This window comes from Budorcas taxicolor, chromosome 7 (assembly GCF_023091745.1).
Source record: "Budorcas taxicolor isolate Tak-1 chromosome 7, Takin1.1, whole genome shotgun sequence".
Classification (NCBI taxonomy): Eukaryota; Metazoa; Chordata; class Mammalia; order Artiodactyla; family Bovidae; genus Budorcas; species Budorcas taxicolor.
Window position 1 is genome coordinate 70,435,859 of NC_068916.1, and position 20,497 is coordinate 70,456,355.

At 44.1% G+C, this 20,497-nt stretch overlaps 1 pseudogene; it reads right to left on the reverse strand.

Moving 5' to 3' along the window:
• Positions 1-223: 223 nt before the first annotated feature.
• Positions 224-356, reverse strand: LOC128051849 (uncharacterized; annotated as a pseudogene).
• Between the last annotated feature and the right edge of the window lie 20,141 nt (positions 357-20,497).

The following is a 20,497-nucleotide window of genomic DNA, read 5'->3' on the forward strand; positions in this document are numbered from 1 at the left end:
TGTATTTCTACTCCTATCTCTGATCACTTACTTAGCTAACACATATAGTATGTAACCATATGCTGGATACTGCTCTAAGGCATTACATATATTTCATTTAATACTTACAACGAGCTTTTCAGGTAGGTACTATTATCACCCTCATTTTAGAGATGAGGATACTGAGGCTCCAAGAGGCTAAATCATGTGATTGATTAGTGGTGGAGGCAATCTGACTCCCGAGTCCATGCTTGGGGATTAAAATCGCTGAATCAGAAAACATTTGGGATCAACATGTATGCACTACTATATTTAATTAGCAATAATCACACCTTGGATAAACCTCATTAGCTACGATACTGCCACTGCACAAAGCTACACTACTATTTTTAAAATGGATAACCAACAAGGGCTTACTGTATAGCACAGGGAACTCTGCTCAATGTTATATGGCAGCCTGGATGGGAGGGAAGTTTGGGGGAGAATGGATTCATGTATATGTATGGCTGAGTCCCTTTGCTGTCCACCTGAAACTATCACAACATTGTTAATCATCTATAATTCAGTATAAAATAAAAAAATTTAAAAATATGAACATTTTCAAGGCTTTTGAGACACACTGCCAAATGGCCTACCAGAAAAGTTTTATCCTTATTATATGAGACAGAGCAGGAGTCTTTGAGTTTGAAAATCATTCTATAACCCAGTGAAATCTATCAGTTGAAAACCTCCCTTTATTGTAAGTCTTTTATGTGTTCAAAATATTTTTAGTAGGATTTTATAAATATTATATATCAGGTATAAAGTGTGACCTTATCGTTTGTAAGTGATGTGCCAAGCATAAGAGCTGGCATTGTTTTGTGGAGGCAGGGAGAGGGGACTGCTTAGAATTCACTTTGTGGTCTGCTTAGGGGGACTTCTAAGGACAATCCTACATATTTATCCCTCTCCAAGTCTCTTCTTTTTTTCTAACTCTCTTCTTTGGGTAAAATAGAGCAATATTTGATTTTGGTAAAATGGAGTAATACTTCTTCCTAGAAGAGGTACTGTAAGAGGAAAGATGACTTTATCAGGTAAAGAAAAATTTGTTGGGTTTCTGATGAAGGGATCTGAAGTCCCTTCCTCAAGGGAATCTGCCCATGGGGATGAATGGAACTGGTTTTCTGGGAACTCAGGAAGGAGGGCAGAGGGACCCTCACAGCCTAGAGGACAAGGGAGCCCCCAAAGAGGAGGAGATAGGTGAGAAAGAAGAGACTTCTAGAAGCCCTGTGAGGGGCTCCGAGGGTGCTGCTGTGTCTCCCATACAAAGTTCTCTGCACCGCTCCTCTTGTTTCTCTGTATATTTGTCAAGTTCAGTCGTTAGCTTGGCTTTTACTATTTTTGTTTTGGAAAAGGATTGCAACTACATACTATTTCCTTTCTTCCCCTCCTCGCTCCCTGCCCATACTTTAATAGTACACACATTTCTGAGCGGGTTCCTATTTACAGCAGGAAAGCAAAAGAACTTGCCACAACTGTGAACTCCTTGAGGACAGGGACCCTGTATTTTTTTTTTTAATTATATTCATTATCAGTGGCTCTGGCAGGTCATAATTTTCATTTCTATTCACAGAGCACCCCACCCTGTTAATTGCTGAGAGTTAATGTTAGTGAGCTTTATGGGTCTCCCGCATTGCAGGCAGATTCTTTACTGTCTGAGCCACCAGGGAAGCCCACTCTGGTTGTTACAGAAGCCCAATTCAAATTCTCTTTTAAAAGTAGGAAGAGTCTAGGATCAAGTGGAAATATGGTTGAATTCAGAGTTTTGAAGGATATTGTCTGTCTGTCTCCTTCTCTGGGCTGGTCTCATTTTCTTTTACTTAAAAATGGGCTCCCTATGGCTGATTCATGTTGAGCTTTGACAGAAAACAACAAAATTCTGTAAAGCAATTGTCCTTCAATAGAAAATAAATTAAAAAAATTTTTTTAGAAAAGGGCTCCTTTCACATGGCCTATGCCTTCTCTTGGATTTAACGTGTGATTACTGAGAGAGAGCAGTTCTCTTTTGTCTTGGGCCTGCCTTATCTGGGTTGATGAGGCTGGAAGCTGCCTGAGCCTGTTTCTTGCTATATGATCTCAGCTTAACCTGGGGGAAAGAGAGGACTGCTCTCCATAACATCCATATGTCAGTCCCAGAGAGGGATAGGCTGACTTGGCTTGAGTCATACCAGATCAATCAACTATTGCATCCAATGGAATAAAGTGTTAACAAGAGGCTGGACAGTTTATATGATACCTTATGTGGTAGGAGGCTGCACCTGGTACCCACAGGAAAGGACTGGAAAATAGTATCCGAAGACAAACCAACAAAGAACTGTGTTGCCAGACTAATTGTGTTCTTGGTCTACAGTTTCAGCTGGTCAAGTTAATTCAGATTTTTATTTCTGTTGTTAATGGCCTGTCCTTTCTACTTTTCTGTCTGTAAATAAGGTTCATGTGTGCATGGTAGGCTGTGTCCGATTCTGCAACCCCATGGACTGCAGCCCACTAGTCTCCCCTGTCCTTGTAATTTTCCAGGCAAGGACACTGGAGTGGGTTGCCATTTCCTTCTCCAGGGGATCATCTTCCTGAACCAGGGATCAAATCTGTGTCTCCAGATTTTTTACCACTGTACCCTATCACAATCTGATTTTTTAAATCCTTATTCTTCAGTCATTGCTTCCTTGTAATTTTTAAACATGCAGATATCTTCACATTTATTGCCAAATTTCTCAAATAAGGAGGTCAGCCTTTGAAGCCTCCATGTCTCAACCAGTTATGCTATAATTCCCTTTAAATAGGGGGTCCAGACACACTCCTCCACTGAGGTGGCTTTTTGCAGGCCAGAATTCCAGTTGAGCTATTTCAAATCCTGAAAGATGATGCTGTGAAAGTGCTGCACTCACTATGCCAGCAAATTTGGAAAACTCAGCAGTGGCCACAGGACTGGAAAAGGTCAGTTTTCATTCCAATCTCAAAGAAAGGCAATGCCAAAGAATGCTCAAACTACTGCACAGTTGCACTCATCTCATACGCTAGTAAAGTAATGCTCAAAATTCTCCAAGCCAGGCTTCAGCAATACGTGAACCGTGAACTCCCAGATGTTCAAGCTGGTTTTAGATCAGATTGCTAACATCTGCTGAATCATCAAAAAAAGCAAGAGAGTTCCAGAAAAACATCTATTTCTGCTTTATTGACTGTGCCAAAGCCTTGACTGTGTGGATCACAAGAAACTGTGGAAAATTCTGAAAGAGATGGGAATACCAGATTGCCTGACCTGCCTCTTGAGAAATCTGTATGCAGGTCAGGAAGCAACAGTTAGAACTGGACATGGAACAACAGACTGGTTCCAAATAGGAAAAGGAGTACGTCAAGGCTGTATATTGTCACTCTGCTTATTTAACTTCTATGCAGAGTACATCATGAGAAACACTGGGCTGGAAGAAGCACAAGCTGGAATCAAGATTGCCGGGAAAAGTATCAATAACCTCAGATATGCAGATGACACCACCCTTATGGCAGAAAGTGAAGAGGAACTAAAAAGCCTCTTGATGAAAGTGAAAGAGGAGAGTGAAAAAGTTGGCTTAAAGCTCAACATTCAGAAATCAAAGATCATGGCATCTGGTCCCATCACTTCATGGGAAATAGATGGGGAAACAGTAGAAACAGTGTCAGACATAATTTTTTTGGTCTCCGAAAGCACTGCAGATGGCGACTACAGCCATGAAATTAAAAGATGCTTGCTCCTTGGAAGAAAAGTTATGACCATCCTAGATAGCATACTCAAAAGCAGAGACATTGCTTTGCCGACTAAGGTCCGTCTAGTCAAGGCTACGGTTTTTCCTGTGGTCATGTATGGATGTGAGAGTTGGACTGTGAAGAAGGCTGAGCGCCGAAGAATTGATGCTTTTGAACTGTGGTGTTGGAGAAGACTCTCGAGAGTCCCTTGGACTGCAAGGAAATCCAACCAGTCCATTCTGAAGGAGATCAGCCGTGGGATTTCTTTGGAGGGAATGATGCTGAAACTGAAACTCCAATACTTTGGACACCTCATGCGAAGAGTTGATTCATTGGAAAAGACTCTGATGCTGGGAGGGATTGGGGGCAGGAGGATAAGGGGATGACAGAGGGTGAGATGGCTGGATGGCATCACTGACTCGATGGACGTGAGTCTGAGTGAACTCCGGGAGTTGGCGATGGACAGGGAGGCCTGGCATGCTGCGATTCATGGGGTCACAAAGAGTCGGATACGACTGAGCAACTGAACTGAACTAGACTGAACTGATCACCCCTGAGTCACTGAAACGATTGTTTTTTGTTGGCCACATTCTCCTACCCATTGCAACACTTCATAATGTGTAATCTTACTTTTGAGTGCCATCTCCATTTTGGGAGCAAAGAATGTCCTCATGAAGGACCTGGGAAAGTTGTTTCTCTTCTTGGCACTTCTGCCTTTTGGGGCTGTCTGGTTTTGTTCTCTGTCTATAAATAGACGAGGGACTCACTGTTTGCCCCTCCACCCTTTCATCTGGCTATATTTTGCCTTTGGCTGGCAGAACTGATTTGTGGAAAGAGCACAAGCACTGGACTCAGATAAACTTGAGTTCACATCCCAGCTCTACTGCTTTCTTGCTATGGAGCCTTCAGTGAGATGATTTTTTTAAAAAAAATTTCTTTGAGTATCAGTTCCCTCTCCTGTAATTGGAGGGAAAAAATAGCACCTGCCTCATAGGATGACCCTATAGCTTTATGAATAATGTGGAGGTACAATGCCCAGCATCCCAGTAGATATTCAATGAATGTGAATCTCTTCCTTCCCCCAAAAGATATTTATTTGGTTTGTCCTTGGTCACTTTGGGAATTAGCTGTGTGATGAATCACCATAGTTATACATCCTATAAAAGTTGCCAATCCATTATATATTTTAAAATATATTCATGCTTTCCATATTCTAAAGTAACTGGCCATTACAAACAAACTTAAGGCTAACTACTCTTTGGTGAAGCCTTCCCTGTTTTTTCTTCTATACAACACAGCCTTTTCTTTTTATTCTCTCTGGTATACAGACATGTTACCATGTCTCCCCTGCCCACTCCTCTCCAACCTGTTCAGCATCTGCTCCATCTCCCATGGAAAGAGCTTACTCCCTTCTTTCAAGAACTGTTCCTCTTTCTCAGCATCTGGTTTTAGGACGGGCTAAGGAGAATCATGTGACCAAAGCTCAACCAATCATCGTAGCTCATTCCCTTCTTCTAGCAGCTGACTCAGTAGTGGCCGCGTGATCCAAGTTGGGTTTAGTATTGCTGTCCTCCTGAATTTTACATGTGGGTTTTGGGAGAGAGAAATGTTTCTCTTTCGGTGTTGCTAATCTGAATTGAAGTCTGCAGTTGTCTGTGCCATGTCTCCTGCTATGTGGATAAAGGTCTTACATCTTAGGATAGAATTAACCCAACACATGGAAAGAAGCAGGGAGCTGAGAGATGGGGTGAAGGAGGACGGAGGGAGAGAAAAATGATCTCATTTGATTGCAGATACTCTAGTCCTGACCTTCTAAGATATGAGCCAGATCATTCTGATTTTTCCTTAAGCCAGATTGGGTTCAGTTTCTGCTCCTTGAAAACAAGGCTTCTGATAAATTTATTTGTCTGTTTAAAGTAATGGCTACCTTATAAATGAGACTTGTGTGTATGTCACCATAAAATCTGACAGCCAGTCAAAGTTGCTGATAAGGAATAGAGTTATAAATTGAATTCCTGTTAAGGGCAAAATTATCTAGGGCTACAAAGCCACTTCTCCATTTGTATCACTGGAAACTAATGTAGTTCCTGGAACATAGAAGGTCCCAGTATGTATATAGGAATAAAGTAGGGCATGAAGGAGGATCTGACTGATTTGGTCGGTCAGTCACTGTTCAGTGCAGGAGAGTCCTACTGGCTAGTCCACTGACTCTGACCTGGGCTGTGGCCAGGTTATAGCCTTGCTATTGTTTACGTTGGGCCAGTTGTGGATGCGTGAGTGAAAGTGGCTCAGTCATGTCTGACTCTTTGCGACCCCATTGACTGTAGCCTGCCAGGCTCCTCTGTCCTGAAATTCTCCAGGCAAGAATCTTGGAGGGGGTAGCCATTCCCTTCTCCAGGGGATCTTCCCGACCAACCCAGGGATTGAACCAGTGTCTCCTGTGTTGCAGCCAGAGTCTTTACTGTCTGAGCCACCAGGTTAGGGAACTGCAATGTAGAAAATAACCTCTTTTGCACAAGAAATTGTATTTATCCTGTGGAATAGCAAGTTCATGAGTCTCACAAAAGGGACAGAATAGCAGCCTGGCACTTCACTTGGCTTGTCCAGGCCATTTGAGCCCTCAGTGAAGGGTTTGGAGAGCTGGAGGAGTTCCCGAAAAAGCCGGGCTTTTTCTGTCCTGCTGAGGGTCTCCCCTCGGGCTTCTCTTCCAGAGGAGAGTGGTGACCCTAGGCAAAGTGGAGGGTTCCATGGAGCCATAGGAGCCTGAGCACCTGCCAGACGATGGCTGACTCCAGAGCAACCGCCGAGGCCTGTGGTGAGAAACAGGTCCATCCGGTGGGGAGGCTGACCTGCCAGCCACCTCTGCTGGAGTGAGAGCCTGGGGAAGCAGCAACACTGTTGGTGTCAGCCTGTCTCTGGCCGTGTCCCCAGGTCTTTTCCCCACTGTAAGCTGACACTGGTAGAGAGAGGCCTCTCACCTCCTCCTGTGGGGTCAGCAGGGCTCAGGAGCAGAGTCTGTTCTCAGACACCCAGCAGATGCCTGTAGGGGCTGCAGAGAAAGTGTAGGAAAAACAGCCCTTCACAGAGAGGGCTTGGTGAGGAGGATTTGGCTTTGCAGGGCTGACATTTGAAGCTGATTTTAATCTTGGCCTTGTATACACAGCAACAGAGTTAACTTGGAGGTAGTCAACTGCACCCAGAGGATAGAGGTCTGGGATTCGCCCAGTTCTGTCTAGGCAGCTGTGGGACTAGGGCCAAGGCTCAGTCTCCTTCTGGTAAATTGAGGGAACTTGGGTCACATGGGCTTGGAGGCCTTTTCTTGGTGAGTAACCACACCTCTCATCAAATGATTAATCTAAATTCACTTGCTCAACTGAGATGATCAATCTGGAAAAGGTGGGCCTCAGAGTTAACTTTCTTTGTAGGCAGTAGAGCATGAATGAGAAGCAGCATTATTTCCAAACAGAATGACAATAGCAATAATCATTTATAGTAGTGATAATTAAAAAACCAACCATTTCAAAAGTACTGACTCTAAGTCAGGTACTCTTTTATGGTACATTACCTTATTGATCTTTTAGAGCATTGCTCTGGGGCGGGGGTGTTGTGATTCTTGTTTTGGAGATTAAATTATTAAAGTTCAGAGGGGTTAAGTTACTTGCCCAGCATATTGCTATTAAAAAGGTGGCAGGGCTGAAATTTGAAGCCAACCAGGTCTGCTTGCTTCTAAACCCTATGTTCTTGTCTGCTCTGTTATCTAGTGGATGAGTGGTGCCTTCCACTTTACACTGTAAAAACAGGTACACAGAGGCAGCAATTATTCCCAGCTCGGCCTGAAACACAGGACTGATTGTTTCTCAATTGTTAAGATGTCATACAAAGTCATCAGCAACATAGCCCCAGACTGTTTTTTTTTTCAAATTCATCCCTCCATCACCCCCACCAAACTTCATGCTCCTCTCAACACAGTTCCTGCTCAAGCAAGATTCAGGTGCCATTACATTTTTTAAGGTGTGCTCTGATTTCCAAGCAATTAGCCACAATATCCTTTTGTTTCTGTTATAGCATATATCACATTCTGTAACTTTTTAGTTAATATTCACTTAATGAGTATTTACTGAGTGATTCTGTGTGCTTGACATTGTGTTAGATGTTTGTGAATTTTTTCCTGCACACTTTCCCTGTCCTCCAGGCACCCAACACATAAGCAAACTCACAGATTTTTTTTTTAGAGATATGTCTTATTTCCCTTGAATCTCAAGTAATTGGCAAAGCCTGGCACATCAAAGATGCTCAACAGCTATTACCCAGAACTTACCCTACTTTTGAATAATTGCCTATTTCTTCCCTATGGATCTCCCAATAGAGTCCTAGACTCTTGTGGACAAGGACTTGGTCTTATTTTGCATTTGTGCCTATTTCTGGGTACAGAGAAGGAATTTAATATGTGTTTATTGAATGAATGATAATTGAGAAGGAAGAGTTCTAGAGAATGATTGTGCTAATTCTGTACATAATCAAGCCCCCACCATGTGTCCCAGCTTTACTTCTTACAAAATAACGTGGGAAAGATTCATCAGAGGGAGAAGGCAAGCACCAGCCAGACACCTACCCTGTCCGGAATCACTGCTGGCCCCTGGCCACATCCTCAACCCTTCTGTGACTCCCATTCCCACAGCTTCCCTCTCTTACAGGGCCCTCTGCCTCTGGGGAGAAATTATTGTGGCCTTTGAAAGAGCCCTGAGTTCTTACAGAGATGATTGCCCCGTCTATTTCAACATGAAATAAAGTAGAAAGAAGAATTGTGACCCTTCCTGAGCCCAGACTCATTGCTCTTATGACTGGAAGGAGACAGAACAGGTCATTTGGTCTGATTCTAATATTCTGTCTGAAGAAATCATTGTAGCAGGGTGGACCTATGTTAACACCTGGCCCCAGAATTCCCTTTTGGAGGAAAACTATCTTGAGACCCTGAGGACAAAGTTGGTGGGAGATAAAGTGGTGAAGAGAGAACTGATTTTTTTTTTCATAAAAATAAATAGGCAGTTTGCATGAGAGAATTTGAAAGGAGATAGGAAACAGAAGGGAGAAGACTCTAGCCGGGGAATATTGGAGCTTGAAATGTGCATTAGAATTTTAAGAATAGGGATATATAATTTTTGATTGCATTTTTTTTGGTGTGTGTATTAGTGCTGTAAAACTTCTTTGTCTTCAGTAAATACAAACACACACACACACACCTCCCTGTATAAGTGGGTCTTGGTAGGGGGAAAAAAGAAAGGAATTACAAGGAAAGTGCTGAGTTTCTTGTTTGTATTGGTACAAACAGCCCATACAGAATGCTGATATTATCCATAAACTAAAAGGATTCGATAGAAACAGATGATCAAGACAAGAGGCAATAGGATATCCTCAGAAAGGTGGGCAGGGATGAGGATCATGCATCACATGTAGGTTGGAATCTCATACTTTTTATTTGACATTCAAAAAGCAAAGGGATTCACTAGGGTTCCTTGGTTTTAAGAAACAGAAATGGATTTTGGCTTAAAAGCAATTAAAGGATATTTTTAAGGGCATCCTGGATTGCTCACAGAACTGAAGAGAAAGTTGAAGAGTCAGGTCACATTGAGTAGGAACCGGAGGGTACTTCTTCAGGGCATCCCCATGTGGGTGAATCAGCCCAGCCTTTTACCAGGCTAAAGAGGTTCCCACCAGGATCAGACCTCAGGGAGAAGAAATCCTGTGGAGGAATCTGGGTCCCGTGGGCCACCACCCTTCCCCCTGCTTGGCTGAAGTAATGTGGAGTCATTGATTGTCATCACTGACCATCTTCTCAGGACCACGAGCGAGTGAGAGGAAACTTTTCAAAGAAGAGAAAGTTGGAGGAATTCTCTGGTGGTCCAGTGGTTTAGACTTTGCTTTCCAGTGCAGAGGATGCAGGGGTGATCTTGGTTGGGGAGCTAAGATTCCACATGTCTTATCGCCAAAAAATGAAAACATAAAAAAGGAAGCAATATTGTAACAAATTCAATGAAGACTCTAAAAAACGGTCCACATGAAAAAAATTTTTTTAAAAAGGAAAGGGGGTATTTTAGCCAAAACTCAGAAGGGATGCTGGGCAAGCAGAAGTAGCAAATGTCCACAGTCACAGGGTATCTTAGCTAGGAGATGTTGCTGCTGTATGTATCGTTTGTGAAAATAATGAACATAAGCACAGGGTACAAAGTGCAACCCTGGAAGAAGGAATAAGTTAGAAGTTGGGCTTCCCTTTACCTCTGAGCTCAGTTTGTCCCATAAAGGCTGCCACTCTTTCCTCTATCTCCTTCCACAATGCACGTGCTTACTCTCTCTCTCTCTCTCTCTCTCTCTCTCTCACACACACACACACACACACACACACACACACACATACACATACTAATGCTGTCACTGTGAGGTCCTGGCATTTTGACTCAGAGCCCTCTGAGGGCAGAGCCTCCTTTGCCTCTGGGGTACTGACAACTAGAACAGTTTGGCTCTCTGCAGAAGTTCAGCAGCCAACTGCTAAGAGCCAGCTTCTCATAGGAGGGAGAAGAGGGAGGGAAGGGAGACAGATTTTGTCTGAGATCATTTGGTGCCTTGCTTTATGATCTATGAGTTGCTTTTAATTTCCTGTGCTCGGCTGCCCAGCAGCCTGATGAAATGAAGGAGATAGCAGGGCTTCAGATCTGGCCCTGCCTGGCCCAGGGCTTGCCTGCTCACTGCAGAGCCATGATCTCCAGACCCTGAAGAGAGAAGAGCTGAGAGAGCCCTCCCTGCCTCAGCCCCTCACTCTCCTCTGTATTGACAGGGTCCAGAATGGGCTGCTCAAAACCAGTGTTCTTCCCAGGGGGCAATGCAGAGTTTACTACTTGGACTTTGGTTTGAGCCACAGACTGGGCTGGTTTGGCTCTTGGCTCTCCTGCTTCCTGGTTGGCTGCCTCATTCTCTAAGCTTCAGTTTCCTTAATCATATATGGAGAATATTAGTACAACCTACTTCACTGAGTTTTATGAGGATCAAAAAAATGTGAATTCAGTGTGAGGAGCAAGGTGCCTGGAACCTGGCATGTATTGTTAGTGGTTGGTATCATTGTCACTCTATTTACCACATAGTCACCAGGATCAGCTCTCATCAAAATGGCCTAGTTGATGACTTTGTCTTCTTCTTTTCCTCTGAACATACCTTTCCCTTAAAGGTACAGTATGGTCTGATCTTTCCTCATCTCTTCCCATATAGACAAGAGTAACTCCTACTGCTGCCCCTGGCATTCCTATTACCATTGCCACCTGCCACTGATTCAGTAACTTTGTACCAGGCATGGTGTCTTGAACGTAGGGTGTGCCCCATCCAGTCTTTGTAACAGTTGTTATTCCTACTTCCAGGCTGAGAACATGGAGTCACAGAGACTCAAGGTGATTTCCTCCTGATTGAGTGAATAATTAAAATGATCAATCTGATGATGGATGTTCATAGTAGGATATAGAGATTTAATGGAATATCTCCATCAATGGGTTTGTATATTCAAAGAGGTCAGAGCTTATTCTAAAGGATTGAATTGATAATGGGAGCAAGTCAGACTTCTTTGATGAGCTTTGGGGAAAAAAGAACTGTTTGGAGGAATAAGGAATGCCTTCCTATTACCCTTGAAATAAAACAGAAACTGTTGCCTGCTTTATCGGAAATTAAGATCAATCTTAAATGTATCTTTGAGAAAACAGTGCAAAATTCCTGGCCAGTTTTTATAGAACAGGTAACAGAACAGTAATTCTCATTCCCAAGAATTCTACTCTCTAATGCATGGGATTGGTTAACAAACAGAGACTCTTCCCCCAGACATGAGATCTAAAGAAAACCAAAGATCTTGCCCAAACTTCAGTGAAGTTCTGCTGCTGGGTGCTGAGCCTCCACCCTGAGCAGCCACAGGGTGCTTGTAGATGTTGCTGCAGCAAGCTGCCCACCTGGTGGCTGGCAAGCGACAGGGACAGGAAAAAGGAAAGGGAAGTCAGGAGAGCAGGAGCTGAATGCTGACCCCAAATATGGCACATTCTCTAGCTCTTAAGAGATGACCAGTGTCATTCTTTTTACAAAGACATCCAAGGAGTGGAAAGTGATCAGGCTTAGGTTGACACCCGCAGCCAGTGACTGACTTGCCCAGAATTCACTTGAAGAAATATCTTTAGTGAGAATCATCAGAGTGTGGAACATTTGCACAGCTCACTGTTAATCAAGAGTTTCACCTTCTTTCCTTTTTTGCTTTCCCCTTCATCTCTCTCTCTCTTCTCTCTCCCAACCAAGTGAATTTTCAACCTTTTAAAGATGAGTGGAAAGGACATATCATGCCTCAGTGACAGAAGGGGGACTGAGGCTCTAAATGCGGTCACCAGCCTCAGCAGTGGGGAAACGCTGGTTCAATTAGTCCTCACAATTAACCCTCTGCGGTAACTATAAGTCCAGGAGCAAGTTTCTTCATATCTCTAATCATCTGCTTCCTTGTCTGAAAATAAGACAGTAACAACAGCTACCACAGAGGGTTAATTGTGAGGACTAATTGAGGTGTATAAACTGCTTATCAGAGTATATAGATATGCAGGATGTATAATAGTCTATGAAAGTGAAAAGAGAAGGTGTTAGTCACTCAGTCATGCCTGACTCTTTGTGACCCCACGGACTGTAACTTGCCAGACCCCTCCATCCATGGGATTCTTCAGGAAAGAATACTGGAGTGTGTAGGCATTCCCTTCTCCAGGGGATCCTCCTGACCCAGGGATCGAACCTGGGTCTCCTATATTACAGGCAGATTCTTTACCTTCTGAGCCAATATGATAACACTCTATACTCTGCACCAAAAGTTTTTTTAGTCTCTTAAAACTAATGGCATCTTTATTATCCTTTCAAAACAAAATAACATTTCCCTCACTCTTACCAAAAGTCTTGCTTCAATGCCTATTGTAACTGCGTTCAGATTTAACTATTCTATTAGAAGTAAAACACCTGAAATTGGAAAACCAAATTGTCACTCTCTTCTAAATCTAACTCCAACCTTATTTCTCAACTGCTCCAGCTACTGAAGCGGTACACAAGCTGAACAAATCTCTCATTGTTCACTGTGTGTGCAACATGTTCTGCCGTGGGAGTGATTAATTCACTGTAGGAAATGTCCCACCTTCCCACCTCAGCCATCTTCAGCCTGCATTCAGATTTCCTTCTAGAGTTACTGTGCTCTAAACACTTAATTTCCCAAGCTCTGGAATCTGGTTTTCCCCTTAGAGGGTATTTTTACACTTTCCCACATGTCTGATTTCTGTTCACCTCTTGAAGGACCTCCAGGATTAAGAGCATCAACAAGCTTTTGGATTAATACAGTGGACTAAAACCACATCTCATAAACAAAGGGGCTTCCCAGGTGGTGCTAGTGGTAAAGAATCTGCCTGCCAGTGCAGGCAGATAGAAGAGAGGTGGGTTCCATCTCTGGGTCAGGAAGATCCCCTGGAGAAGGAGATGGCAACCCACTTCAGTATTTTTGCCAGGAGAATCTCATGGACAAGGGAATCTGGCAGGCTGCAGTACAGAGGATCACACAGAGTCAGACACGACTGAAGCGACTTAGCACACATGCACGCATACACAAGGGGAACATGCCCGTGCTAGTAAGGGTGGGACTGAAAGTTCAATCCTTCTACATGATATGAGAAAGCTTCTTAGTATACGTCATTTGTTAATAACAGAGGTAAAAGGTGTTATAGATTTACTGCCTCAAAGACAGCAAAAGGCTAAGTTACAGAGATGGCACAAGCTTAATATCAGAATTACTATATCCTTGAATTATAAGAGATTTAGCAAGTACTTAGCAAGTGCCCAGTGAATACCACTTTATCCCTGTAATCCTAAAAATTCTCATCATGCAGACTGTGTCCAAATTAGCTAAGTTTATGTGCTGGACTTGAGTTTATACTGTGCTTTGCATTATAAAAGATTTATTTTCTAATGCCAATTAAAATATAATTCACTTTTCACTTGGCAAATATGTTAATACCCAGTGCTGGTGAGCTTGTGGTGAAATGGGAAATGGGCCCTCTCACCAGGGCGTGCTGCATTTACACAGTGGCAGGGGCACCACTACACCTAATAGAGTCATATGAGAAGGTGAGCCTGGTTCTCAGGCACGAATGATTGGATGGACCATGCCATCAACTCTGGGAAGGCCAGCTTTGATGTTGTATGTTAAATTCTGCAGAAAGTTCCACTGGCAAAGCAATGTAAACTGACGTCTAAAGATGATGAGAAGTGACCTGTAGGGATTTGGGTAAATTAGTAAGCATTCTTCAGAGAGTGGCATTAAAACAAGGGAAAGAAATAGAAAATGACTCATCTACATGTGTGTGATAAAGTCGAGGAGGAATGTTTCAGAGTTTTCTTCACTGAAATGGAAGAGTGGCTCCTAAAACCCATCTACCTTAAAAAACCACCTGTAAGCCCATCTGGATGACTCACAGACCTCTTGCCCTTACCTGTCCATACCTGCATTCTTGATTCCATCCCACTGGTTGAACCCGCTGCAGTTGACTCCACATGTGCTTGGTTCAAAAACCCAGAAAACATCCTCAGTGTCTTTGTTGTTTCTAAACCCCATCCGAGTGATCAGAAATCCTGTGTTTTCCAGCTCTACCATGCATCTCTCATCAATCTCATCAGCTCCTGCTACTAATACCTCATCACCTGTATGATTATAAACCCTGTAACTGCTTTCTTTCCATGATTTTACTTTTGCCTCCATGTATCACACAGCAGGAAGTGACTTTAGGAATCTGGGCAAAGAGCTGGAGGGATCTTTGACAATATAAATTAGGTCACATCATTTCCTGTTTAAAATCTTTTATCAGTAAGATGACAATGGTGAGCACATCTTCCTCCTAGGGTTGATGTGAACAATAGAGGAGAGACCTCATCTTGAATGGTCCACACACATGTACTCAGGAAAGGTAGCTGTTCTTGTGGGGGGCATGATGGTCCCTGCCCTCTTGGGCTGGATGCCTTTGATAAGAGACAAGGGCCTGTCCTTATTTTCTCATTAGTTACCTGACTTCATTAGCTCTGTAGTCTAAAATAAGCCACTTAACATTCTCTGAGCCTCAGTTTTGTCATCTGTGAAATGGGAGTGCATGCATGCTCAGTCATTCAGTCTTGTCTGACTCTTTGCAACCCCCTGGACCATAGCCCACCATGCTTCTCTGTCCATGGGATTTTCTAGGCAAGAATACTGGAGTGGGTTGAAATGGGAGTTCCTGCCTCATAAAGTTGTTTTGAATATTCATTAAGATAGTGCATAAAGTGCTTGGCCTAATGCCTATTGCATAGTAAGTGCTGAAATAATGGTATTAATAGTTGTGAATTCCTGTTATAATTATTACATCTTACATCTGTCTGGGAGGTGGTTGGTTTTCAGCAACCAGCATCTATGGTGCCCCCACCCAGGCCTGATTGCTACAGTTTGCCTATCTCTGGGGTAAGGGCTAGACTCCAATACTCAGTATCTGGCAAATAATATAAGGATGGACACACTGGGAGCATTTCCTCTTGTGTCTGCCTTGGCTCCTTGCTGTTTCTTTTCTTTTTTTTTTTTGGCTGTGCAGTGTGGCTTGCGTGGAGCCCAAACCACTGGACTGCTAGGGAATTGCCAGCTCCTTACTGTTTGGGAACTGTGGGCTGTGCACCTTTTGCAGGTAAGGCTTACCTGCCATAGCAGGACAAGGATGTCATATTCAGGGTGACTGGCTCTGGGTTCTCCACCTGCTTGCTGACTTTGGCATTTGGGACTTTAGGGGAGGGCTGCCATGGTTGCATTCTTCAGAGCAGCAAAGAGAAAACAGTGTAACTCTTGCCAATTTCCTTGAGTGCCAAGGGAAAGAAACAAGTAACATGAGTAACAGCATGAAAATGAGATTGGGGTGTGCTAGAATGAGATGAAAGCCTCAGGGGCATGCTTCAGGGACATCGCTGTTCCTATTTGGCTGCCCAGGGATTTTTATTCTGCTGGGAGTAATACACTAACAGAAGGGAGGTAGAATTTCAGTGATGGGGTGGAGGTGGAGACAGAGACAAGAGTCTTGGTGACATGGTACCTAGGTAGAGGGAATAGATTGCAGGAAGACTGGGGAGAGGAACTAGTGATGTCTGTGGAAGACTAACAGGTGTCCTGTGCAGTGTGTGATATAAACCCCTCTCCATCCTCCAATTCAACTTAACCTGCATTCATTTCCAAATGTATGGAGAACTGGGTTTGTTTTGGAGGATGTGGCAGAGTACTGAATGTAAACTCAAGGCTGGCATCAATCAAGAGCAGAAGCAGCCAGAGGGAACCCTGTATGTATTGATCACCACTGTATTAATATAAAATGAGATAACTTGCTTACTTATGCAGATCTAACCCTCCACATAAAATTGAAAAAGTGACATATGGAGAGCATTCATATTGCTGTATTAATATGAATTAATAAGAAAAGCTGGTTGGCATAAGGCTCTCCTCCTCCCATCCTTACTCCTTGGAAAGAGAAGCAACATTGTTTTGCTAAAGTCAAACTGAAGATTTTACGGGATCTTTGGAAATGGGGAGGAGACAGGAAGTATTCCTTCAAACTAGAGAGGCAGAAGATGCTGATATATCAAGACTGTTTTGTTTGTTTTTAATCTACTGCTGGTCAAAGAAACATCCCCATACTTGGTGACTTAGAACAACAGTAACATTTATTTTGCTCATGAATTGGCAGTTTGGCCATGGTTGGGTGTGAACAGTGTCTTGTTCTCTCCACTCTTCTGGGGCAGCTGGAATCCTCTTATGGTTTGTTCACTCACATGCCTGGCTGCCAGCTGGGGCCTTGGCTGGGGCTTCCAGCCAGCACACCTGCACCTCTTCCTGTGGCCTGGGCCTCTTCTTCACCACGTGGAGTTTCCACGGCCGAGCATCATGGGAGGGAGAGCCAGGCAGAGCTGTGCCACTTTTTTTTTAACCTAGCCTGGGAAGTCCTGCTGTGCCACTTTAACTGCATTCTCACTCACTCATTAGAAGTGAGTCACCAAGTGTGGTAATTCTCTGGGGCTGTCATAACAAAGGACTGCAGGGTGGGAGTCTTAAACAACAGAAATTTATTTCTCATAGTTCTGGAAGCTTGAAGTCCAAGATCAAGGTGTCGCCAGGGTGGGTTTCTTCTGAGGACTCTCTTCTTGGTTCGTAGATGGCTGCCTTCTCCCTGCGTCTTCACATGGTCTTCTGTGTGGGTGTCCTGATCTCCACTTCTTAGAAGAGCGCCAATCAGATTGGATAAGGTCCCAGCCTAATGGTCTTATTTTATTTATCCCTTCAAGGGTGCTATCTACCACCACAACTGGGTTAAGTGTTAGGGGGTTTGCCAAGTCCCATAGTTGACAAGGCTGTCAGCTTTACCTCTGCCCAGTGCCCTGAAGAGCTTATGGAATCTCCAAGAACAATTGGATCATGGCTTTCAAAAGAAAGCCTAAGATCTGAGCAGCATGGAAGCACTGCTTGTCTTCAAAAAGGACACAGGTTTAAACAGTCACTTCAGCAAGAATTGAGGATTTTATTTGGAGGTTGGGTATGAATCTAGGGAGTGGGAGGACTCTCAGAATCACTCAGATTGAATTTCCCATCAACATGGAGCCCAAGGGCTTAAGGGTTGGATTTTATTTGACTTGAAGTAACGCGATGTTTCTGCTAATGGAGCTGTGAAGAAAAATCCATACCCATTCCTTGGCGTTAGGCACATACAGGTTACAGTGGAATATGAGTTACGCAAGCTTTTCACTGTAGGTGGCTCTGTGCTGCTCCCCTCCATTCAGCCAGAAACAGTATGGTAGAGAGGGTTCTCAGCTCAACCATCGCCATTCTGACGTGTGATTCCAGACATCTGCTGTGGCAGCTGGTGTGATCAGCAGCTGCCATGTTGCTGCTAAATCACTTCAGTCGTGTCCGACTCCGTGCGACCCCATAGACGGCAGCCCACCAGGCTCCGCCGTCCCTGGGATTCTCCAGGCAAGAACACTGGAGTGGGTGCCATTGCCTTCTCTGAGCAGCTGCCGTGCTGCTGCTGCTGCTGCTGCTGCTGCTGCTAAGTCGCTTCAGTCGTGTCCGACTCCGTGCGACCCCATAGACGGCAGCCCACCAGGCTCCGCCGTCCCTGGGATTCAGCTGCCATAGGTGTGGTTAAAAAAATAAAATTAAAATGGCATGTTTTGAGTCAGGTGAGACGGTTTGGGAAGTGGAGGATGATTGAGGGAGTTGACGCTGGGGAAGACCACTGTGTCACTGACCCTCGCAAGTGGGTCTCCAACAAGGATCCTCCTGCCCAGTGTTGTGCTTGCACCAGTAGAACAAGAACAAGTTTGGTTTAGAAGCAAAGGAAGGCTTTATTCTTTGATTTAAAGGTGGAGGACTGTAAGCGTGCACTCTAGTGCACACATTCTCCTCTACAGGCTGTGGGTGGGGCTGCTTTAAAGGGTTCTGTCAGTGGGGTGAGGAGGGGGCGGAGTTCTCTTGGGGTGGGCACAGCTGTGCCACTCATGCTCCAGTTCGTAGTCCTGAGTGCAACATCTCTGCACACAGCCTGGTGCTGCCGCCATCTTGGTTTACGGGATTGAGTGCAACCGTTTAGCACTAGGAACTCAGGTCTGAAGTGCTGGGTCAAGGCCTCTGCATACAGACCCCCATGAGCAAGTGAAACCAGACTAAGTCCAAAGGAAAAAAGAAAAAAAAAGGTTAGACTTTATTTTTCACCCAGATTCTGTTTTTATTCTGCAGGAATTGATAGTGGGCTTTGCTGGTGACAGATCCCTCTTCGGTCTTTCTCCTCATTCTTGAGGGGCGCTGAGGGGGTGAAGGTCCACTCTCTGCTGCTTTGTGGTGTCCTAATAGCCCCAGGTAGAGGAGCAGAGCTTCTCCCCAGCTGCCTTCAGATGTGTTTGATTGTCACCAGGTCTGAGCCCTGAACGACGGCTACTTGAAGTTTTATAGGTTCTGACCTTTGGAGACAAAGTATAACAGACAGTTTAGGATGCATGGCCCAAATATTAGCAAGAGAATAGTGGTCGTTATGGGGGCCCAGGAAAGGTAAAAATCAAGTGACGCTAGGGAGGGCCTGTTTTACCACACTCCAGATTATTTTGGTCCAATTATGCTGAATAGTTTGAAGGTGAAGCTGCTCTCATTTGCCACCATGGCAGTTACCTTTTTTATGGTGATAGTGTTATATATGGTTCCCTGGCCAAGGTCATTAGCACCCCTATGAGTACAGTGATTCCTGCAGTTAGTGGTCCTTTCCTATTTCAGTTTGGGCATGATATATATATATATATATCCAACTGTCAGTGAAGTTCTGTCCTTTCTGAAAATCCCTGGTCACACTTTTGTTGTTGTTTGGAAGAGAAGCTTCAGGTCAGAGAGAAGTTCACATGAATAGTCAAGGGAGTCCATTGCCCCAGTTTGTCTTTCTGGAGTTTGGGGCTTGGAGGCCTCTTCGCTTGAGTGTGATGTTCCCACAGAGTAACACCCCCCGCACCCCCCACCGCAAGTTCAGAGCAGAACGAGTGGTCAGGATCACCAAGTGAGCTCTGTTCCATTTAAGAGTGAGTTGGTCTTATGGAATGCTGGTTTTCCAGGTTTTTAGCTTCACCCAATCTCCTGACCAGTAGGAGTAGACAGCCAATGGGTGTGGGCAGCACCTGGTTACCATATTCCATAAGGGTTTTTCATGGAATATGAAATATGGAAACCATATTCCTGGTGTCTCCTACCTAGAAACCAGTGTTTCTTATGCTCCATTTCTTTTGTTCATGGTGCATATGGTGCATTGTTCCATTTCAACAGGGCCAAGATGTTCTTTCTCTCATCAGGCTTGGGAATGGGTCTACCATACATAAGTTCAGATGCACCACTTACCTTTAACATATCTCTTGGAGGTAACCTCATGTGAAACAGGGCAATTGGGAGCAACTTAATCTAATTTTCTTGAGTCTCCTGGGCTAAGGTTCATCTTAAGGTCTAATTGAATCTCTCTACTTTCCCTGATTATTGGGGTCTAGGGGCCGAATGTAAGGTTCAGGGCACTCGTATCCTTTCTGTCATTTGAGACATGAATGCTGTGCAGTTATCTCTTTGTCCAAATCCTGGGAGCCCAAACCTGGACATTATCTCTCTTAGTAATACTTTAGCCACTTTGGCTGCCATTTCAGTTTTCGCAAGGTGATGCTTCTACCCACCCTGAAAACATGTCCACTAGCACCAAGAGATATCTGAAGCTACCCGATGCTCTCAGTGTAACAGTGAAATTGATCTGCCTGCCTTCTCCAAGATAGGTCCATCTGGTCTGAATGGACCTTATTGGGGTTTCTGTCGAGGGGGTCTAGTGCTGAGGTTGTTCATGGTGAAGGTCAACTATCTAATTATACTTTCATGTCAGGAGTTACCATGACCTCAACTAACCATTTATATAGGACTTTCCACTTACAGTGACTTCTTTGATGAACCTCCTTAATGGCTTGATAACTGGCGGTTTGGGGAAAGAAATGTTGTCTTTGTTTATTAACTAGCCATGCGTGGCCTCCTAGATCTCTACTGAAGCCTATTTCTGGACTTGGTTTAATTATATTTTTGTATAGACTGGAGAGTAATCAGATGGGTCTGGCCTCTTGGGAATGAGGGATAATTGCCAAGTTCCTGGTTCTATGGTGGCCC